The sequence below is a fragment of the Eptesicus fuscus genome, chromosome 1 (genome assembly GCF_027574615.1).
Source record: "Eptesicus fuscus isolate TK198812 chromosome 1, DD_ASM_mEF_20220401, whole genome shotgun sequence".
Lineage (NCBI taxonomy): Eukaryota > Metazoa > Chordata > Mammalia > Chiroptera > Vespertilionidae > Eptesicus > Eptesicus fuscus.
This window is the reverse complement of record NC_072473.1, coordinates 60,184,462-60,209,227: the sequence shown is the minus strand read 5'-3', so window position 1 is coordinate 60,209,227 and position 24,766 is coordinate 60,184,462. Positions and strand designations below refer to the sequence as shown.

General features: G+C 39.8%; 1 protein-coding gene and 1 pseudogene across 6 annotated transcripts in view; one reads left to right on the top strand and one right to left on the bottom strand.

Moving 5' to 3' along the window:
• Nucleotides 1–24,766, bottom strand: part of PCDH11X (protocadherin 11 X-linked) — a 1,077,187-nt gene that overhangs the window by 660,408 nt on the left and 392,013 nt on the right. The window lies entirely within an intron of this gene.
• LOC103300426 (succinate dehydrogenase [ubiquinone] cytochrome b small subunit, mitochondrial-like) lies at nt 22,739–23,214 on the top strand (annotated as a pseudogene).

Here is a 24,766-nt window from a genome sequence, read left to right as displayed (position 1 = left end):
GATCAGATACAAAACTCCATTCAACTAAAGGACTTGTATGTACGCATATAAGCATAACCAATGGACATAGACACCAGGGGGGTGAGGGCATGAACGGGAGTGGGGTGGGGGAGCAATAAGGGAATAAGGACACATATGTAATGCCTTAATCAATAAAGGAAAAAAAAAGGTGAAAAAACCCTTCATTTATTTCATTAGTAGGTCTGTGTTACATAAAAACTACCTATTATTATTAGAACTGATGATTTCAATATCATCAATTAGATTTTGTTTGAAATTTATTTTCCCCTTTGTTATATAAAGACCTATTCTGGCCCTTTCCAGAAAAAGTTTGCTGACCCCTGATTTAGAGAAAGATGAAAGAAAGACTAATAACTATGATTAATGGACAAATCTATGAAATAAGTGACATCGGGTTTTAGATGAAGAGGTTGGAGAAGAGATTTTGTTTGTTTGTTTTTCCAAGGCAGGGAAACCCAGGATGTAGTCAGTATGACTGAAGTGGTATGAAAATGTAGCTCAATGGTGGAACAAATATATGAGGAAATGAATTAACCACATAGTCTTGGTGGACTTGCAATGTTAGCTGATGATTTTATAGAAGTTTTACAGTAAACAAAGTAGAAACACTCAAATGTATGTGAGCAAAGTGTCCTGTGCTACTCAAGTTACTAAGCAGATGTGTGCTCAGTGCTCAGATTTAACTTTATTTTTAAACCTAGTCTATTAGAGTTGTATTTTCCATGCATATGTTAAGCATCTGATTTAAACTTTTTTTTTGTCAACTGTGAGCAATTTTATGTCTGTCTCGGTTGCCTTCTGTCAAATGTATAATGCCACATTCAAATGCCCATTGAATTAAGTGGGGATGGAATTTTAGGTGGTTAAATGTTTAATGCTATATGGATGTATCTTATCCATTTAAATCTGGCAACAAAACATCTCTATTGTATAACATGCTTCCTTCAATATTGTAGGGGTTCAGAATGAGTCACCCAAGATGTTTCTCTTTGGTGTACAGATGATTTTTGTCTAAAGGCAACTAATATTCAGGCTCAAGAGAAACTTCTACTCCAAATTAACTGGCTAGAAAACTTGAATTAAGCATCTTGCACATAATAAGAGACTATAAGAGATAACCTTTTTGTCCTATCTTTATTGTAGGGCAAACTACTAATTACTGACTCTCTTCCTATGGTGCTGCAATGACCTTATGAAATTCTAAGATTTCATATATAAGATGTCATACCTCATCATAAACACTTCATTTCCCCTCACCAGGCGAGGCTTGACGGGGTTGGGGCCGCCCATGTCTGGATCTCGCCCAGTGGGGGTGGGGCTGGCCAGGTCTGGGTCTAGTGCAATTACGAGGCGTGCATGAGTGGGCAGGGACTTAACTCTGGGTCCTGCAGCGCACCCCAGACTCTGACAGGAGGAAGATTTTCATATACATTTTACTAATTTTCTTTCATCTCTGACATATTATAAAGAAAGGGCAAATAGCAATATTAAAATATTTCCTCCAATTAATTCCATTTTCATGTGCAAAAATTTTGTGCACTGGGCCACTAGTATGTATATAATTAAATTTCATTATTTCCACTTGTTACTCTGTCCCATATAGATTTAATTATTACACAAGCCAAAATAATCTAGGGGGGTAGAGAAAAGTTTCTTCCTCCTCTGCAATATTCAAATATTATAAATTTATTGAATTTTGTTTGGTACAAAAATAACTTAAAGATAAAATAACACTCCCATCCCTGACAATGTTCTTTCCATTACCCCTTCCATTTCACCAAACCCCACAGTTATAAAATCAATCAATAGCTAGGACCTTGTCTAATAAAATAGCTCCAATATATAGAGCTGCTGAGAATGAACTGTCATGCAAATGAGAGAAATGGCAATTCTAGGAAATATTAGTGCTCAAAACTTTTATTAAGTACTAGAGGCCCAGTGCACAAAATTCGTGCACCCGGGGGGGTGGTGTCCCTCAGCCCAGCCTGCACCCTCTCCAATCTGGAACATCCCTCTCACAATCCAGGACTGCTAACTCCCAACCATTCACCTGCCTGACTGCCTGATTGCCCCTAACTGCTTCAGCCTGCCAGCCTGATCACCCCCTAACAACTCCCCTGCCAGCCTGATTAACACTTAACTGCTACCATGCTAGCCCAATTGCCCCTAACTGCCCTCCCCTACTGGCCTGGTCACCCCCAACTGCCGTCCCCTGCCAACCTGGTCCCCCCAACTGCCCCACCCTGCAGGCCTAGTCACCCCCAACTACCCTCCCTTGCTGGCCTGGTCACCCCTAACTGCCCTCCCCTGCTGGCCTGATCACCCCGAACTGTCCTCCCTTGCCAGCCCAGTCACCCCTAACTCCCCTCCCCTGCAGGCCTGGTCACCCCCAACTGCCCTCTTTTGCTGGCCCGGTCACCACTAACTGCCCTCCCCTGCTGGCCTGATTGTCCACAACTGCCCTCCCCTGCTGGTCATCTTGTGGTGGCCATATTGTGTCCACATGGGGGTGGCCATCTTTGACCACATCGGGGCAGCCATCTTGTGTATTGGAGTGATGGTCAATTTGCATATTACCTCTTTATTATATAGGATTTTAAGAAAATGAAATATGGTTCATCAGTGACACCTGAGAAATAAAATGCAGATTTGCATTTCTGTTTCCTTACATGCACCACGTACTGAACCAAACTGTATCTTTCCTTTTAAGGAATAAGATGTCAAGCTGTCAATAAAAAAGTAAAGTGCTTCATAATAATCACAGGCTTTACATATTTAAGCTTCATTTTAATCCAGTTCATATTAAGACAGTGCTCAAAACTGAAAAGTGAGAAGTGTGTCTTACCATTGATCTTCTTTGAGACTTATCACTGGCATTATTGGTAAAAATGAAAAAAAAAATACTTCCAAGAGAAGGATAGATATTGGATCTTCTTATTTTTCCTGATTCATAGTTTAGACATTGAAAGACAATTCAACAATGTTTAAAAATCTATTAAATCCTTTAAGCACTAATACATTATTTTATTAATGATGTCCTTTTGGCCTAATTAAATACACATACATGAAAGGAAAGATGTTCATTTATATAATTTTACATTTCAGAATCCGAAAAATTTCATGCCCTAATAAAATTGTCTATAGACTGCTTGAATGATTTTATTTATTGGATGTAGAAAGAGGCTGGCTCATAAGAAGCATCAATTCAGAGTAAATGCCCCCAAATCTATTAAATCTCTCCCATTTTTTCTCTGAAGCAAGAAGTAAGGGAATTGCTATTTAAATTTCCATGCACAGAAATGTGAACTATAGCTCAAAATAACCACAATGATACAGCTTTTGTAATAAATTAAAAAAATATTTTCAATTCCAAAAGACTTGATCTTTCAGGAAAATAATAAGAAATTGTTGCAGGTGACCAAAAAGAGTAAAATTTACTTCCCAAAGTCTAACCTCCTTGCAAGAAAAGGTTTATGAAGCAACATAATTTGATTGAACCTTCTAAATCCAGCAGAACCTTCTAACTATTCTTCTCAAATGTGTTCCTGAGTGTGGCATAGAATCTGAACTTTAATGATCTGACATATTAAGTGCATTCTTTAACCTAATTCCAAAACTGCTATGTGAGATAAACCCAGACTGATTCTGTGGCAGTTTTAAAAAGAAATGTGAAATGCATCCTTTATCCTTCAACTTGCGAATTTAATTGTCACTCAAACCTAATGGTAACAATATCATAGTTAGAATAAGATCATGGTATTTCTAACTGTAGTCTCAAAATTAAATTATTGTTTCAAAATCTACCAAAATGAGAATCCAGAGGAGTTTCAGTGTATTTAGCTATTACATTTTTTTCTCAAATGTAGCCGATTTCCCACTAGAAATGTAAACATGCTTTCATCTTCTTGATAATTATACACACTCCAGGAATCTTGGGTTTTGCAGAAATGTGACATTGTAAATTGTCACAGCCATCATTTTATTTTAGCTTATCAAAGACTGCAAGTGAGTTTAACTGATAGAGTATTGACATATTGACAGGAAGGAGGAAAAATCTTCTCAAACCAGCATATAAAAATATTTTGGAGTCAATGTAATATCTACCATAATGATACATAAAAGACATATCAGTATGTGGATGATGTTTCTAGTGATTACATTTGTGAAAACTTTCCTTCATTGTGATTTATTTCCTTATAAAAATGGAGATCCTTAGTATAGAAATAATATCCATCAAAAACCTGACAACATTTATAAAATATGAATTGTAATCTAGAACTTATTTTTTACTGCAATATATTTAGTTGAAGAATTTCATGTTAAAAGCCTTGGCAAAATATCAATTTTTAATTTCTATAATAAATTACAGGGACATTTTTCAATGGCAGTGAATATACTCTAGAGATATTCTGAAATTGGAAAGGCCCTTAGTTAATTTGTTCTCTCCTTAACTCTTCTTAAGGTCCTCCTGCCATGGGTTTCTGTAGAGGTGCTAGTCAATATTTGAGGAAACAACAGGTGTTTAAAAAAGACTAAAATCTACTCAAGCAACAGTGGAAAAGTCAGGGCCTGTTGAATTTGCATCTGGCTTTATATCTTAATAGTTTTATGAACTTTGTCAAGTTAAAAAACTCTTAGTTTCACCATCTGTGAAATGAGTATAATAATATGAGTCTCTTAGTATCACTGTATTGTACTGAGTTACTATAGTAAAGTGTCTGGTACTTTATAATTATCCTCTTCATTTGAACTATTACTGATATATCTTCCCTATTAACATGCGTGGAAGCTATTTAGAGCCATCCACCACATGGTTCCCTCTCTAACTTTCTCTTTCCTTTCACTTCAACATTTTGAAACTAGAAATTCTAATTGCTTACAAAATGCTTTTGTATATCTCAAAAAAAAATTGCCAACCTCTACAATAAATAGCACAGTAATGTTAGTGTGGAGGGAACAGGGAAATCAGACATATAATTATTCATTGCTTTTTCTAATTATTACATACCCTCTAATTGGAGAAACCTGTTTTGATTATAGATAAATTCATTCATAAATAAATAAAAATAAACTTTCAGCCTAATTGATGATTGAAAATTTTAAATAAATTCACTAATTAAAATGTTAAAGAAGACATTTAAATTTGCTTAAAAATAAATGAAAACCTTTTTGGAAGGAGGCAAGAAGAATAGGGTTGGAATGAGTAAATTTAAACATGGGGTTTGAGATTGATATTCATTTAAACTTTACACATATCCTTAACATGTTCTGTTTCCATGGAAATACTGTATATATTACATGCTTGAAGAAATATGAGTAATTTAAGCTTTCCTAATAAGTTATACAAAGTAAAGTATTCCTGTATAAGCTTATAAGCTGAATTTATACCATGTTTTTTGAACACAAAGCTACAATTTACTAATGTTTCCTGTCCACAGGGTAATTAGGAGACATTTGTTAGAATTAAAGGGACATGCAAACCTATATTTATCAGCATTCTGGCACAGATAAAACATTGTGGTGTTTTTTTTTTTGTTTTGTTTGTTTGTTTTGTCAAATTGGTGTCAAGAGAAATGAATTTCTGAAAGCAAAACACAAATTGATAGTGGTGGATGGAATGGTGCAGCAACAATTTAACACCAGTTTAATAAAACTTATTTAACGACTATGTACTTTTTCTAGGATAACTGCTATCTTCAAAGCTAAAGTGATGAGATATTCAGGAAAACAGTGTTGGATTACTTCATAGACCTGTCTGAGTCCCCTTGAAGTGGTTTGATATCACACCTATATGCTGATCCGCCTTCTGGATTTAATTAGAGCTGAGGGAAATGTGGTAAAAAGAGGAGAGTAATTTGGGAAGAATATATTCATTTATCCATAGGATTCTAAGGGTACTGCCAAAAGCAAACAACAATTTTAAAATTGTCTTCAAGGGTAACAAATCTCCAGGTGTAAATATCAACAAGCTTGGAACATTTAATTAGATCTTTTATCTTAATCATCAAGTCAAGTGTATGTGTGTGTGCATTTAGGGAAGGAGAGATGGAACAGAAGAGGGATGAATTAACACTTAGAAAGCTCAGAGGTTTAACAAAACCTGACATGAGATTTGCCAGATGGCTTGGTACCGGATTGTAAAATTTGAAACTAATCTTCATTTAAGAGTTTTAATGGTTGTATCTTTCTTATAAAGCCTCTTGCTTTTCTGCTGGGGTAATTCTGAAAAAAATTATAGATCAGGCTTTAAAGAACAACTTTTATGAGCAGTCTCCTTAAATCTCAGCTAAACTGAACAAGAAGATTACATGTTATTATGATGTAGCACAGCAAGATTTTCTCCCAGCAAACATAATGATGTGAAAAAGGATAAAGCTATCACTCTGTGCAAAGAGGTCATCCATAGCAGAACAATGCTTTTCACACAGATTATCCATATATGCTGAAATGTTCATATTGCAAAAGCTTTTTCTTAATATTTCTGTGAAGAACTCTCTGATCCTGACAAGCATCCAGATGTAGACAGCAAGTCCTAGGGATCATATATCTCTATGAAGTGCCTGTCCCAGAGAACTTGGCAGAAGTTGTATCTGTTACAGAAGTTACTGGAAAAAAGTATTATATAATATATAATTAGTCTTAGTTAATCAAATTTAATTGAAAACATTTTCTCATTATTGCATAATTTAAATTTACTAAATTTTAAAAAATACATATTCTTATTAGCACATGGAAGACCAAAAAATCAACTACACAACACTATAATTCTGTATGTATTTTCATATTTCAATTTTCCTACTGAAAGCCAATTAAGGTATTGCCTTAATACTGACCCTCAGTATTAAGAGTTATGCAGTCATCAAATTATTTAATACCAGATAATTTGAAATTTAACATTGTAAATATAAAATCTTATCAGAAAATATCACTAAATTATTTTAACAACTTAAAAGAATAATTTATGCTTACTTATTCATTAGATTATTTATGAGAGTGGCTGAAAATAACCACAGTAGACACAAATATTTCAAACCAATGGCTTACAAATAATTTTTCAAAGAATTAGGCCCAAATGAAGACACATGTATGCAAGAGCATACACACACACTACTATAAACTTCATTTGGTCTCTATTTTCAAAGTAATTATTGTCATTGCTATTACCATGAATTATTAAGAATACACTATGTAAGTAGCATAGATTAGTAGGACTAATCTACTAAATGGTTTCTGACTCTTTAAAGGTGGCTATAAAAGCATTAAAATGATTCTAAACATAATTCAAAAGAAAATATAAATTCTCAAAATTTTATAAATTGTTAGCACAGAGTGGTAAAACTATGCTTTATAATACATTTTTTCCAATAGAAATTGAAAGAGTTAAAAAAAGTGAGATTAATTGATTATTTAGTAGCATGATATAGGCTGATTTTTTATATAAACAGTTTTTCATGATTATGGAACCATTTAATTCTGAAATTTGCCTTGTGGACTGCTTAGACACTCAATGAGAATGGGCATTAGAATGAGTTTTACCTCAATCAAACTTGTGTTATTGTTTTGTTCATTTTCCATTTCTTCTGTTACAATAATTGCAAACTTGCACTATTATCTCAAGCTTTTTAATCTCTTTGTCTCCTCTTTAAAAAAAAATCTTTCTTTATGGTTTAGAGAATAAACAGAAGCCCAAGTGGTTTCCATGTCACCCATTATTAGTTCCTGCTTCCATCTCAAATAATGAAATGGTGTTGATTACACTTTTTCCCACACGTTCAGATACTTTGCTCCATTTATCCTTCCTTTTCCTTCCTTCCTATCAAATCTTTCCCATATTTTAAAATCTCCTTCACCTTTATTCATTCAGCACTTGCTCAGCTTCATTTTCTAGAAAGAAAAATATATAAATATCCAATATCTTAATAGGATCCTTATACAAAAATACCTTAAATACTTTTCAATAAATAGTGTTGGAAAAATTGGACAGATACATGCAAAAGAATGAAACTAGACCACCAACTTACGCCATACACAAAAATAAACTCAAAATGGATAAAGGACTTAAACATAAGATGGGAAACCATAAAAATACTAGAGGATTCCACAGGCAGCAAAGTCTCAGACATATGCCAAATCAATTTCTTCACCCATACCACTCCTAGGGCAATGAAAACTAAAGGGAAAATAAACAAATGGGACTACATCAAAATAAAAACCTTTTGCACAGCAAAGGAAACCATCAATAAAACAACAAGAAAGCCCACTGCATGGGAGAACATATTTGCCAATGTTATCTCCAATAAGGGTTTACTCTCCAACATTTATAGGGAACTCATACAATTTAACAAAAGGAAGATAAACAACCCAATCAACAAATGGGCAACAAACCTAAATAGACACTTTGAAAGAAGACATAAGGAAGGCCAAGAGACATATGAAAACATGCTCAAAGTCACTAGTCATCCAAGAGTTGCAAATCAAAACAACAATGTGGTACCATCTCACACCTATCAGAATGGCAATCATCAACAAATCAACAAACGACAAGTGCTGGCAAGGATGTAGAGAAAAAAGAAACCCTCGTGCAAGGCTGGTGGGAATGCAGACTGGTGCAGCCATTGTGGAGAACAGTATGGAGTTTCCTCAAAAAACTAAAAATGGAACTCCCATTTGACCCAGTGATCCCACTTCTAGGAATATACCCCTGGAAACTAGAAACACCATTCAGGAAGGATATATGCACTCCTATGTTCATAGTGGCACAATTTACCATAGCTAAGATTTGGAACTAAGTGCCCATCAGCAGATGAGTGGATTAAAAAATTGTGGTACATCTACACAATGGAATACTACGCTGTGGTAAAAAAGAAGGAATTCTTACCATTTGCAACAGCATGGATGGAACTGGAGAGCATTATGCTAAGTGAAATAAGCCAGTCAGAGAAAGATAAATACCACATGATCTCATTCATTTATGGAATATAATGAACAACATAAACTGATGATCAGGGACAGATCCAGAGACAAAGAAGCATCTTTCAGTCCAACAAACCTCAGAGGGAAGGTAGGGGATAGTAGGGGTAAGGAGGAGAGATCAACCAAAGTGTCAGGGACCAAGAGTCGGTCAAAGGATTAACTCTGACCTTCAGTAAGTTACTGTAACTAGGCCCACTTCCTCTTGCCTGAGGACAAAGCATTTCTTCTGTAGCCGCCCTTCGACCGCCACACCCTTTATCTATAGTTACGACTTTAGCTGATTATCTAGGTCAGCCCCCACCCCTCCTAGGTATCCACCCTTCTAGAAATCACATATAAAGAATGCTGTAAAAAATAAAATTTTGAGGCTTGATCAGAAACCCCTTTGACTTGCCTCCATTCTTTGCGTCCCTTGTCTGTTTCTCATTCTCTTAGGTGCGCCGCCTCGGTACCCCCGTTAGAAGACCCCGCTGGCCGGGGCACCAAAGGACTTGTATGCATGCATATAATCTTAACCAATGGACACAGACAACAGCGGGGTGAAGGCATGAGTGCGGGAGTTGGGGGCGATGGGGAGATAAGTACACATATGTAATACCTTAATCAATAAAATAAAAGTATTCACTCCTAATTCTGCCTTATCCATTTTTTTTAGTTTGAATTATTTATTTATTTTTAATTTATTGGGGTAACATTGGTAACTTTTAAATTTTTCTAAGATGTGTAAAAGTAGAAATAATTCATGCAGTTACTGCATACTCATAGAAGTGTGTTTTTCACATGAAGAAATATATATATATATATATTCCATGTTAATGGGTTGGAAGAACTAAATATTTTTAAATGTCCATAGTACATAAAGCAATCTACAGATTCAATGTAATTCTTATCAAAATACAAATGGCAATTTTCACAGGAATAGAAAAAAATCCTAAAATTTGTATGGAACCACAAAAGATCCTGAAGAGCCAAAGCAATCTTGAGAAAAAAGAACAAAGCTGAGATATCACACTTCCCAATTTCAAACTATACTACAAAGCCACAATAATTGAAAAATTATGGCACAGGCTGTAAAACACACAGATCAATGGAACAAAATTAAGAAGCTATAAATAAATTCATTTATATATGAAAAATTAATTTACAACAAAGGAGTCAAGTATGTATAATGGAAAATTAAAGATTCTCCAATACATAGTGCTGGGAAAACTAGCCAACCTCATGCCAAAGAGAGAAACTAAACCATCATTATATACCATACACACAAATTAATTAAAAATTGAACCCAATTGAATATAAGGTCTAAAACAATAAAATACATAGAAGCAAACACAGGAACTAAGCTTCTGGATATTTGCTTCAGTGGTGTTTTTGTAAATTTGACCCCTAAGGTGAGGGTTACAAAAGCTAAAATAAATGAGGACTACATCAAACTAAAAACTTGTGCACAGGAAATAAAACCATCAATGAAACAAAAATATGGGAGAAGATATTTTTAAATGTTACTTTTGATAAGGGATTAACATGTAAAATATATAAAGAACTTATATAACTCAACAATTCAAAGATGGGCAGAGAATCTGAATAGGCATATTTATGAGGAAGACATACAGCTGCCCAAAAGACATATGAAAAGATGTTGAACATCACTAATGTTAAGGAAATGCAAATCAAAACCATAATGAGATATCACCTCATGTCTGTTAAAATGACTGTTATCAAAATACAAGAAATAACAAGTGTTGAAGAGAATGTGGAGAAAAGGAAACCCTCGTAGACTGTTGGTGCAACCACTATGGAAAATAGTGTAAAGGTTCCTTAAATTAAGAATATAGCTACCGGAGAAACCAAGATGGCGGCATAGGTGAAACACCTAACCTGCAGCCGGGCACAACAATTTCAAAGGCACAACTAGAGGTCAGAACGGACATCGTCCAGAACCACAGGAGAGCTGGCGGACTGAAATGCCCACAGCTGGGGGGAAGGAGAAGGCCACGGGGACAATCGGGGGAGCCGTAAAAGCCTGAGGTATGGAGAAACTGGCGGAGACACGAGCACGCGCGCCTGCGGGGAGGATGGAGCCAGAGAGGAAGGGGCGGCTGACGGCCTGGCCGGCGTTCACTGGCAGGAAGGAGATAAAGGCTCCTGAGTGCGCTAAGCGCCGGCTCCAACTGCACTGAGCGCCAGTTCCAGGCGAAACCCTGGGAAGCCAGGCGCAGGCTGGGGGAATGAATCTGGGCTGTGGGGCGCAGGCACAGAGGAGCTGGGGAAGGCAGAGCTCCAGAGGCGCGCACGGGAAGGGGCGCAAAGGACAGACTGTTGCCTGCGCCACTGAACTGCCCTAGCGGGAAGGAAACATAAGCTCAGGACCGTGCTGAACCCCAGTTCCGACTGCACTGAACCCCAGTTCCGGGCGAAAACCTGGGAAGCCAGGCGCACGCTGGGGGAATGAATTTGGGCTGTGGTGGCTGAGGCACAGAGAAGCAGCAGCTCCAGTGCGCACTGGAAGGTGCGCAGAGGACGGACTTTTGCCTGCGCCACTGGGTGGCCCTGCTGGGAAGGAGACAGGGACTCCAGACTGCACTGAGACCCAGTTCCAACTACACTGAAACCCAGTTCCTGGCGAGAATCTGGGAGTCCAGATTCATTAGGGGAGAGACTGGACTGTTTGGCAGCGGGCGAAACTCCAGGGCGCGTTTCTCTCAGAGGTGTTTGCAAGGAATACAGAGGGACACAGACGCAGGAGCCTCATAGGGCGGGGCTGACAGGAAGCCAAGGTTGTAGGCTCCACCCTGTAGCTCCGCCCCAGCCAAGCTGAGCAGAAGCTTTTTCCTGCTGAGTGCCTCAGGTAGTGGCTGACCCACACTACATTGGACACCCAGAAACGAGGGCATCTAGTTGTTGGTGTGAGATGACACCAGATTTCAATCACTTGCATAAGGGAGGCATTCTAGAGGCAGACTCAGTGAGCGCCAAGGCATTGCTGCATCAAGACCCGGCCCACAAACATGTCTCCTGCACAGCAACTCTTCCTATATAGACAAAGAGGGTCCTCACGGCCAATTGGCCTGGAGGACAATTCCTCCCAGTGACACCAACAACAATCAAGACTTAACTGTACAAAGGAGGACCAAGATGGAGACATAGGGTGGCAGCCTGATCGTTGCCTACCACAACAATTTTGAGACTACGACGGGAGAGCAGAGAAGACACCAGCCAGAAAGACCGGGGGGTTGGCTGAGCAGATGCTCTACAACTAGAATAAAAGAGAGGGGTACGCAGGATGATGCTGATGCCGGTGACCCAAAGTCCACACTTTAAGAACTATGGCTCAGGCGACACAATGGCGGCCTGGAACGTGCTCGGCGCAGTTCCCCCGGCGGTCTCCGGCTGAGGGGACGGCTCCACTCTCTGCCGAGCACGGACAGACGAGCCCCTGGGAGACATGGGGTGGGAGACTCCATGCCTGCTGACCTCCGAGTCCTTCAAGAATCTCAATGCCCCGAAGTGGCCAGGTGCGCACACTCAGTGACCGGCCACCGTTGCAGACCCAAGGGCCGACGCAGCGACACCGGACCAGCCCACCGCCGTGCACCGGGCACACCGGACCCTTGCCGAGCCCGCCGCCCAACGAGTTCTGCGGCAGCCGCCCTGGAGCTCTGAGAAAATGACCGAAGGAATTGCTGAGAGGGAATTGACCAACAGGAATTGGGATCAAGAAGACGAAACCCCGCTGAGACCCGAGTCCAGGCGAGCCTGCGAGCCTCTGGGCTCAGATGTGGTCACACGCCTCTGAGTCTAGGTGAGGCCTCACGCCCCTGGGTTTGGGTGAGGCCACGCGCCCCTGGGTCCAGGTGAAGCTGGATTCTGGGTTCGGGTGAGGCCATGTGCCCCTGGGTCCGGGCGAATCTGAACCCTGGGTCCGGGTGAGGCCGTGGGCCTCTGGATCCGGGTAAGGCTGGGTCCCGAGTCCGGGTGAGGCTGTGCGCCCCTGGACCCGGGTGAGACCACGCGACCAGGGGTCTGAGAGAGGTAACGTCCCCCTGGGTCCGGGTGAAGCTGAACCCTGGGTCCGGGTGAGGCCGTGGGCCCCTGGATCCGGGTAAGGCTGAGTCCCGAGTCCGGGTGAGGCCGTGCACCCCTGGATCCGGGTGAGACCTCGCGACCAGGGGTCTGAGAGAGGTAACGCGCCTCTGGGTCCGGGTGGCTTCGTGCACCTAGGTCCAGGTGAGACCACGTGCCCCTGGGTCTGAGAGAGGCCACGCACCCCTAGGTCCGGGCGAGACCATGTGTCCCTGGATCCGGGTGAGGCCTTGTACGCCTAGGCCCGGGTGAGGCCACGTGCCCCTGGGTCTGGGGGAGGCCAGGCGTCCCTGGGTCCGGGTGAGACCGTGTGTTCCTGGATCCGGGTGAGGCCTCATGCACCGAGACCCAGGTGAGGCCACGTGCCCCTGGGTCTGGGAGAGGCCAAGCGTCCCTGGGTCCAGGTGAGACCTTGTGTCCCTAGATCCGGGTGAGGCCACGTGCCCCTTAGTCCGGGTGAAGCCGTGCCCCTGGGTCCGGCCGAGACCAAACCAGAGGGAGTCGGACCTCCGTTACCACCATTTGTCCACCATCCAGAGCTGAGGGGTCAGTGCTGACATGTACACATAAGGAACTGGTGGACATTGAAATTGGGTCTCAAAAGAACTGTTGGTCCAGAAAGAAACTCACTACAGACTGATTCATTTGTCTGTCAGCATAACTATTATTGCTTGTCTCACATTCAGTTCTCATAAGTATATATCTAGTGACATATGATCTCGCTCATCTAGGGGAAATGATGAACAACATAGACTGAGGAACAAGAACAGAACCAGAAGCAAGGAGGCATCGATCGGACTATCGGGCCTCAGAGGGAGGATAGGGGAGGGTGGGGGGAGGGGGAGAGTTCAACCAAAGGACTTGTATGCATGCATATGATCCTATCCAACGGTTAAGTTCAACAGGGAGTTGGGGTATGCGTGGGGAGGGGGGGATGGGAATGGGGGGATGAGGACAAATATGTGACACCTTAATCAATAAAGAAATTTAAAAAGAAAAAAAAAAGAATATAGCTACCATATGATCCAGCAATTACTCATTTGGGTCATTTTTCAAAGAATATGAAAACAATAATTTAAAAAGTTATATGTAACCCTTTGTCTATTGCATTGTTTATAATAGCTGAGACATGGAAACAACCTGAGTGTACATTAACAGATATATAGATAAAGAAGATGTAGTGTACACACACACACAGAAACACACACACACAAACAGACACACTGGAATACTACTCAGCCTTTAAAAATATGAAATAGTGTAATTTGTAACAACATGGATGGATCTCGGGGGTATTAAGTGAAATAAGTCAGATGTAAAAAGAACCCATATGATTTTACTCATATGTGGAATATAAAACAAAAAATAATGAATGAACTAACAAAACAAAAGAAAACTAATAGGTACAGATATCAGAGGGGGTAAAGGGTGGAAAGAGAGAAAAATGGGTAAACACGGAAAAATGAGTAAAGAGGGTCAAATATATGGTAATGTAAAGAAACTAAACATTTGGTGGGGGGCATACAATAAAATATGCAGATATTGAATTATAATGTTGTATCTAAAATTTACATAATACTATTAATCAGTGTTACCTCAATAAAAATTAAAATAACCAAACAAATAAATAAAAGTGAATTGGAAATATTTTCACACATAAATGTCTTTAATTGAGAAATATATGATTATTTATTATCTGTTATAGCAACATTTAATTTGAAATATAAAAGTATTATTTTGGAATTGAGAAGAAAAATCTATATATATAAAAGCCTAAGTGACAATTAAGACCGAACAACTGGAACAACCAAAATGACCAGTTGACCAGTCGCTATGACATTCACTGACCACCAGGGAGCAGGCCCCATTCAGCAGGCCACAGCTGGCCCGACCCCATGGTAATATGCAAATTGACCATGGGTGATATGGCCACGATAGGCCCTGATTGCTGGCCAGGCCTAGGGACCCCACCCGTGCATGGATTTTGTGCACCAGGCTTCTAGTGTATAATAATAGCTTGGCAAACTGTATGCTCAAAATACTAAATGTTACTGCAATTAATGCTAAGTGAAATAAACCATTCAGAGAAAGATAAATACCATATGATGTCACTTATATGTGGCATCTAATGAATAAAACAATCTAATAAACAAAATAGAAACAGAGTCACAGATACAGAGAACAGAGTGACAGCTGCAGAAGGGAGGGTTTGGGGGGCTGGGTGAACTCATCCTATCTAATAAAAGAGTAATATGCAAATTGATCATACCTCCGCTACACCCACAAGCCATGCCCACCAGCCAATCAGGAGCGAGTATGCAAATTAACCCAACCAAGATGGCTGCAGCCACAGAGAGAGCAGGAGGCTTGGGTTTCCACAGCAATGGAGGAAGCCAAGCTTTCCGCCTGCCCTGGCCTGCCTTGGCCTCTGCTTAAGGCTACAAAGTTTCAATTATAGAAGATAAATAAATCCCAACAAAAATGGCTGTGGCCACGGAGCGAGCAGAAGGCTTGGCTTTGCTCAAGGCTACAAAGTTTCAATTATAGAAGATAAATAAATCCCAGATACCAGGGCCTCCACTTGGGTCATCAGGGGGCGTGGCCGGCCTGCAAACCACCACAGGCCACTCGCCCAGGTCGCCCCATGCGCCAAGGGAACCCCCACCCTGATCCAGGACACCCTTCAGGGCAAACTAGCTGGCCCCCAACCGTGTACCAGGCCTCTATCCTATCTAATTCTCCTATCTAATAAAAGAATAATATGCAAATTGGCCATCACTCTAACACATAGCATGGCTCCCCCCATGTGTTCAAAGATGACTGACCCCATGTGGACACAAGATGGCTGCCACAAGATGGCCAGCAGGGGAGGCCAGTTGTGAGGGACCAGGCCTGCAAGGGAGGGCAGTTGGGGGTGATCAAGCCTGCAGGGAGGGCAGTTAGGGGTGATCAGGCTGACAGAGGAGGGAAGTTGGGGGCAACCAGGCCTGCAAGGGAGGGCAGTTAGGGGCAAACAGGCTGGCAGGGGAGCAGTTAGGCAACAATCAGGCTGGCAGAGGAGTGGTTAGGGGGTGATCAGGCTGGCAGGCAGAAGTGGTTAGGGGCAATCAGGATGGCAGGCAGGTGAGCAGTTGGGAGCCAGCAGTCCTGGATTGTGAGAGGGATGTCCGACTGCCCGTTTAGGCCCGATCCAGGTAGGTATAGGATTGGGCCTAAACGGGCAGTTGGACATCCCTTGAGGGGTCCAAGATTGGAGAGGGTGCAGGCTGGGCTGAGGGACACACACACCCCCATGCACGAATTTCGTGTACCGGGCCTGTAGTAAAAATTATAATATTCCTATTATCAATAGACATAAATACAGTATAGCTGAAGATAAACTAAAGATTGAACTACTCCCTGCAATGAAAAATATGACACAAGGACAGTTTAGGTTAATGGCATAATTCTGTCTCTACTACAAAAAAATCATACAGATTCTACTGTATATAAACTAGGTGCCATCATGAAGTGGATCTGCTGTATATCAATAGTACTAATATTACCCACTCACACCCACAATTTACAGTGAAGATGAATTAACCTTTCTCCAGAACAGACACACAAAATAATGTTTTTATCACTACCATCAGTCTGCAATTTTGCTTGCAGGAAATATTTCTAATGACATGTCAATGAAAAATCTCTTTCAGTTACATATTAAAATTTGCACTGATAATTCCTAAATGTTAAACAGGTCTACTCTTAACTATAAATTAATTATAATTGAATCATCTCTGTCTAGCTTGCTATCATTCAGACATAAAAATTATACCAATTATATAAATAGAGAATTGACTTATAAATTTATCATTTTATTTCCTACTAGAGGCCCCATGCACAAAATTTGAGCATGTCCGAGGTCTCTAGGCCTGGCTGGAGATCAGGGGAAATCAGGGCTGATCAGGGCTTCCTTCCCTCAGCTGCCAGCTGCCAGCTGCCAGCGGGGGCCTGCCTTCCCCTGGCTGCTGGCTGGGGCCTTTCTTCGTTCCGCACTGCCCCCTGGTGTTTAGCACCTATCATAGTGAGCGGTCGATATCCTGGTTGGTCGAACTCCCAAGGGGACAATTTGCATATTAGCCTTTTATTATATAAGATAGTTCACTTTCCAAACTAGAGACAAAATTTGTGTGAAAAGCTTTGTCAGGGAACTGGTAGCCACAGCAATTTTGAATTATTTTTCTTTACAAAATAATTAGAAGTCAGGAATTTAAAGAATTATACATCTATTGTCTCCTAATATCAGGATATTAGGTTCAAGTGTGAGCAGCGAGATGGAACAATCCTATTTTACTATTGAAATTATGGATTTGTCAATATTCATATCATAAGGCACAAGAAGGAACTTCCTCCCAGCTTAAGTATTTGGTGAAGAAATGTTAAAACTTAGAAAATCAATGTTTTCAATTCCAATCAATATTCACATACTAGGTAGAAACAAAGTAGTAATAGATTTCACATAAAAAAGAAAACTGTCCTGTGCAGTTGTTGTCTTAAAAGTCCTCTGAGGTTTTCAAAGTTGCTTATATTGAATTATTGGCAACACAAACATGGCCAAACAGAGGCCCTCATTGCTACTATGAGAAATTGGTTTGTAAGTGTAAATTCAATATTAAATAAATAAGAAGAATCATGAAGTTAGACTATTTAATCTATTATTTAAAATTAGTTTTCAGCAAAAGAGAACTTAATAATTAACCATTTAAAAAACATTCATTAATATTGTTTGCTAAACATACATATCTACATTTCCTAAGTTGATATCAATAAGCCAGTAATAAACAGAGCTAAGATGATTTTTATAGTTTAAAAAATGTTGAACTATGGTATTGGTAAATCTAATTTCTTTTTTAAAGAAACCACAGAATGTGTATTATGATTATGTTAAAGCTCTTTATACAATAATAACATTTATAATTTTTCAAGAGTTTCCTCGAGGAATCTCAAGTGATGGACTAAGAAAATGTTTTGACCCAAATTAGTCTACAATCTGCATCACTTGGCTAAAAACCTGAAACAAAGAGTAATCAGAGGAATACAGAGGCATTCAAATAAGTAAGAATAGAAAAATAATAAATATAATTGGTGAGAAAAGAAAGCTGTTAGCTGTCTGAAATATGACTGGGAAAACTGAAGAAAAAAAATAGATGTGACCTATAAAACTGCACTCCTATCCTGACCAACTCCAATTATTAGTTTAATTAAAGCAAATTTACCTTGACCAAAGGAAGAAAAATAACAAGCAAGTATAAAAATGGAATTTTTAAATTGGAGTTAATTTACAAATTGGAGAAAAACTAACACTGGTTATGTTTGCATTTGTGCATTAGGAAATATTTGCATATTATGAAATTATAGTAAAAATAACAAAAGCCTCAACAAAACACCAACATCATAATTACATCTCTATTTTTTAAACTTCAGAAGTTAGATCAAAATCACTTCAGTTTATTTCATAGCAGATTTTATAGTAAGCAATCATTAAGGACTAGTTAAAATGGGAGGGGGAAAAAGTAAAGATGAATTCTCTATATTTTTGAGAAAACAACATTTCATAAACCAAAAAATTTACTTCACTATATTATTATTTTCCCATCATTGAGGAAAGAGCAAATAATTTTATTTACTAGACTCATTGGAAATTTATTTTAAATAAATGCACATTCAGCCATTCAGCTCAGTTGGTTGGATGGAGTATTGTCATCTGGTGCATCAAATGGTGGCAGGGATTCCTAGTCAGGGCACATATGGAGGTTTCAGGTTCTATCCCTGCTCCAGAAATGTGTAAGAGGCAACAGATTAATGTGTCCCTCTCACATCAATGTTCTCTCTCTCTCTCTCTCTCTCTCTCTCTCTCTCTCTCTCTCTCTCTCTCCTTCTCTCAAATCAATAAAATAAAAATAAATAAAATAAATGCATATTCATTCTATGAATATATAGAAACAATATTGAGAATGATGAGATAGACAGGAATATTGAAATTCTTTCGAATATCAAGAGAAAATACAATTGCTTGCAGTGTTGACTGGATAAAGTGATTGAAGAAATGAACCTAACAGCAAAGTTTTATCAGCTGTTATTTATTAAACTGCATACTTTACACTGAGTGTAACATCCTATATAATGAAAGCCTAATATGCTAAGTGTCCAGTTGTCCAGTCGTCCGTTCAACCAAAGTGTAATATGCTAATGATATGCTAAGGCCGCTCAACTGTTTGCTATGACGTGCATTGACCACCATGGGGCAGACAGTCAACTGGTTGAGCAGTCGTTGTGACATGTACTGACCACCAGTGAGCAGATGATCCGACCAGTAGGTGAGCTTGCTGCTGGGGTCCAGCTGATCGGGACTGAGTGAAATGGGGTGGACACACCCTGGAGCCAACGTCCCGCATCCCTCCCTGGCCCCAATCATGCACCTGTGGGGTCCCTCGGCCTGGCCTGTGCCCTCTTGTAATCCGGGACACTTCAGGGATGTTGGAGAGCCAGTTTCAGCCCTATCCCACAGGCCAGTAATTAAAAAATATGTCAAATAGGGGTTTCAAAGAATATAAGAAGATAAAAGATTCTTGTAGTTTAAGCCCTTCAGATTGTCTTCTAAGTTTTAAATAGCTGATCAATTTGCCTTTTTATTTATAACTAGAGGTCCAGTGCACGAATTCATGCATGGGTCGGGTCCGGCCGGCCCGGCCCCAATTGGGTGGGCCTGTTGGGAGGAGGAGATGGTGGGAGGTTGGCCGTCCAGACCGCCCTGATTGGGACCCGATCAGGGCCAGGCCCTCCAGGGGAAGGGACCATGGGTAATTGGCCAGGGGGCCCTGCCCCCAATTGGGGTGGGATGGGCCGATTGGGGGTCAGTGGTTAGGGGAGGGGCTGTGGAAGGTTGGCCAGCCAGCCCCACCCCTTATTTGTGTGGGAGGAGCCACTTGGGGGCAAGACCAGGTTGAGGGAGGGGCTGTAGGAGGTTGGCCAGCCAGCCCCACCCCCTATTAGGGTAAGGGGGGCAATCGGAGGCATGGCTGGCTGGGGGGAGGAGCTGCGGGCCAATTAGGGTGAGATGGGCTGATTAGGGGTGGAGCCAGCCAGGGGGAGGGTCCATGGGGTTTGGCAGGCCAGCCCCACCCCTAATCGGGCTAGTTTGCTAGCACAGTGGGCATCATAGCGACCGGTCATTTCCAGTCATTACGGTGTTCTCGTCCCTGGCTTTTTATATACATAGATTGTATATATTGTTTGAGTAGATAGGAAAAAATAAGACAGAATTTATAAGCACAGACTTTGTTTGCTCACAGATATGAATTCAAATACTATTTGGGCAAGCAAACTTGTTCTGAAAACTTGTACAAGTTAGTTACCTTAATTGAATCTTGGTTTCCTCATCTTTAAAAAGAATGAAAACATTTCTCTCATGCAATTGTTTTAAGGATGAAACAGGTATTTATACATAACAATTAGAATAGTTCTTTGAATATATCATTAATATTCAGTAAATGCTACCATCTTTCTTGTTAGTCCATGGTAAATATAATCACCCTGATTGATAATCAACATTAGGGCATAAGAGGGTTTATTTTAATTTGCTATAAATTCCATGAAGAAAAATATCAGAGTTCAATACAGAACTTAATTATAATATTAATTCATTGTACATTATCTTCTTATAAGTCACATCTCATTGGGTATAACCTCACCTACAATACACCTTTATGTGGCAGCCTCAAGTTAGTTACTAATTTTGTTTTCCTCTGTCTGCACTTGCTCATACAAGCCAATCCACATAGTAATTGCTGCTCCTTCAATGCATAGCCATGTTTTGACCCTTGCTCTTTGCATTTTAAAATATCTTCTTGATTTATGCATGGTTTAGTTCTTTACCCCTTCTAGATCTTTGACCAAATGTTATAAACTACAACATGTAAATTTGCAAATATTAGTTTTTGAAGAAACTCCATACTGTTCTCCACAGTGGCTGCACCAGTCTGCATTCCCACCAGCAGTGCACAAGGGTTTCTTTTTCTCAGCATCCTAGCCAACACTTGTCATTTGTTGTTTGTTGATGATAGCCATTCTGACAGGTGTGAGATGGTACCTCATTGTCATTTTGATTTGCAACTCTTGGATGACTAGTGACTTTGAGCATGTTTCCATATATCTCTTGGCCTTCCTTATGTCCTCTTTCAAAAAGTATCTATTTAGGTCCATTGCCCATTTTTTTTATTGGGTTGTTTATCTTCCTTTTGTTAAGTAGTATGAGTTCCCTGTAAAGGTTGGAGATTAAACCCTTATCGGTGATAACATTGGAAAATATTTTCGCCCATGCAGTGGGCCTTCTTGTTGTTTTGTTGATGGTTTCTTTTGCTGTACAGAAGCTCTTTATTTTGATGTAGTCTCATTTGTTTATTTTATCTTTAGTTTCTATTGCCCTAAGAGCTGTATCAGTGAAGATATTGCTTCGGCATTTTCTGAGATTTTTGCTGCCTGTGGATTCCTCTAATATTTTTATGGTTTCCTGTCTTATGTTTAAGTCCTTTGTCCATTTTGAGTTTATTTTTGTGTATGGTGTCCCACTTCCAGGAATATACACTGAGTGGCCAGATTATTATGATCTCTGAATGCATAATAATCTGGCCACTCAGGCCCGGTGCATTAATTTATGCATGGGTAGGGTCCGGCCAGCCTGGCCAGGGGGGAGGGGACATGGGCGGTTGGCCATCCATAGTGAATCACAGGATAATTTGATTAATATATCCTAAAGTTTCATTCTTATATGTTAATTCCATTTAGGCTAAATTTGTATTTGTGGAGACCTAATGTGTTAATCCAATAGAATAATTGTAATAATGAGAAATGTAAAGGGTGGGATAGACCAACTAGAGAAGAACCTAGAAAGAAGAAAGCTAGTTGGGAGAAGATGGGAAGACAACTCCTTAGAGTCCTGTCTCATCATCATTCCCAAACATTCCATTCATAGTATCTAGTAATAGCTTTCTTGAATTTCTACTCATTCCAATGGATAAATTGGAGTATAAAACTCAACCTTGGAAGGAGGTGAGAATTGTCTCAACTAGATGTTTGGCTTCTTGGGCTTTCCAAGAGATTCATGCAATCAGTTCTCAGGTAGGTTTCACTCTCTCTAGGCAGTTCATCCACATTCTCACCTTCAGCTTTCTATTTTTTTACTGACTATAAAAGTCAATAGGAGGATTTTCATATCTATGATAACACACAGAAGAACAAACACTCCTAAGTTTATATTCAGGATTAGCCAAGGTTTAGAGCAAATAAAATTCTCTTGAACCTTCATCCCAGACTAAAAACAAAACAGTATGCTATTTAATAAAGACCTGGTAATGTTGTAAATCAAATTTTCATAAGTATCTGCATTTCCTTCTTTGTTAAGATGAAAACCTGAGCTTGCAGACTGGTTTGCAGAATATATTATTTTAACAGTACTGGCAGAATTTTAAAAAACAGGAAAACATTTTTCTTATACCTAAGTTCTCATATTAAGATCCATATATTACCTTTGTAATGGTTTCATTCTTATTTTTAGATTTTGACATGTTTCTTATCACCACTTTAAATTAATTTCATTAGATGACCTTGAACCTTCAGGAGCGAGATGGCTAGTGTGTGGAAGCTGAGTGCCCTCTGCGGTGCCTGAGGAGGCCGAGCTCTCTTCCTCTGAACCCCAGTGGTCAGACCTGCTCAAATCTCAGCATTTCTCCAGGACCAACCTACCCCAAGATGGTGTGGAATAAAGCACATTCACCTGTCACCCAGCCACCATTCTGGTTCCAAAGCTGTGTCTCTCCACTGGACTGGTGAGAGGGTTGTCAGTGTTTTGCTCCTGGGCCTACTTCCAGCTGCATATTTGAATCCTTCCTCTGCGACGGTCTACTCCCTGGCTGCGGTCCTCTCTCTCCATAGTCACTGGGGCCTTGGACAAGTTGTTCCTATGTTCAAAAGGAAGCATTGCAGAAAGCTGCCAAGGCAGGCCTCTTGGCACTCTGGGCTTTCACCTTTGCTGGGCTTTGTTATTTCAACTATCATGATGGGGGCATCTGCAAAGCTGTTGTCATGCTATGGAAGTTCTGACATTCTTGACTTAATACCTTGAAAATTGATTGTACACCTCTTTGCCTCTGCTCTGTCATGCCATTCATCTCACAATAAGGAAGAAATAACAGATGAGTCCACTGGTGAGATAAACTTCTTCTGCTAATCACCTTGCTAGTTGTATAATTTAATCTGTGAGGAAAAGGTTTGAGAGGAATTGTATCCAAGAAATTGTGAGACAGAGTTCCACATTCTGGCGAGTGAATGAGGTTGTCCTCCAGCTTCTCAAGACTCACAATGTAACTGAACATTATATATGAGCTTTCGCATTTTAATTTACCAAACTCTTAAAAGGAATTCAGCTTTATTACTATTGATACCTAATCAAACTTCTATATTTGCCCTAAGAGTTATGGAGAGAGGAAAAGCTATTAATTCATAAGTAAAGACTGCAGAAACTTATGCAGCACTTAATGTTTAAAAACTCTCCCCCTTTGTTTAGTTGATACCAGTCACTGATGGTTATATGTCTTTGGGAAACTTTAAAGTTAGGAAATGTTATTACTATCAGGATATTTTACGTTACTAATTTCTAAGTCCTGGTAAAATGAGCTTGGAGAACTTCTGAATATAGAGAAATTCCACGCAGAGGGAAGAGGTACCCTGTAAAGGTATCAAAATATTACATGTTCTAAACTGAGACTTAACTCCTCAAATGTGTTCATTTTACTTGTCCCAAAATAATATTCACAAATACAAAACTTTAAATAATAAATTATTATTTTTCCCACTGTGAGAATCTTTAATGTGAAATATATTCTGTGAAAATTTAAAAAAAATAAAATTCTATATAATAAAAAAATAAATTAATTTCATTAAAAATTCAACCCTATGTGGTAGGGAGAATAATGACTCTTCAAAAGTGTCTACATCCTTAACACTGAACTTGTAAATATGTTAACTTGCATATGTGATTAAATTAAGAGTTTTCAAAGCATGAGATTATCCTGGGTTATCCAGGTGCATGCAATATAATCCAAAGGGTCCTTATGAGGGAAAAAGGGAGGTGAAGAGAGTCAGAAAAAGATATCTGAAGAGGAAAGCAGATATCAAATTGATGCAAGAATGAGCCAATGAATGTGGACAGCTTTTTAGAAGCTGGAAAATACAGGAAAACAGATTCATCCCAAGAGCCTCTCGGGCATATAAAATTGGAAATACCTATTATTAGACATCCAGGAGAAGTGTGAGCTGAGGATGTAAATTTGGAAGTTATCAGTATGTTGATGTTATTTAAGCCATGAGACCCTATGAATGCAGCCCTAATATCATGCTGTTTTACCCTTTAAAGAAGCATTTTGGACTTTTCTCTTTCAGAATCATGCACTAATAAATTTTCATTGTTTTAAGCCACTAGTTATTTTTTTTTAATTTCTTTATTGATTAAGGTGTCACATATTTGTCCTCATCCCCCCATTCCCATCCCACACCCCTCCCCACGGATGCCCCAACCCCCTGTTGAACTTAACCGTTGGATAGGCTCATATGCATGCACACAAGTCCTTTGGTTGATCTCTCCCTGCTCCCCCCA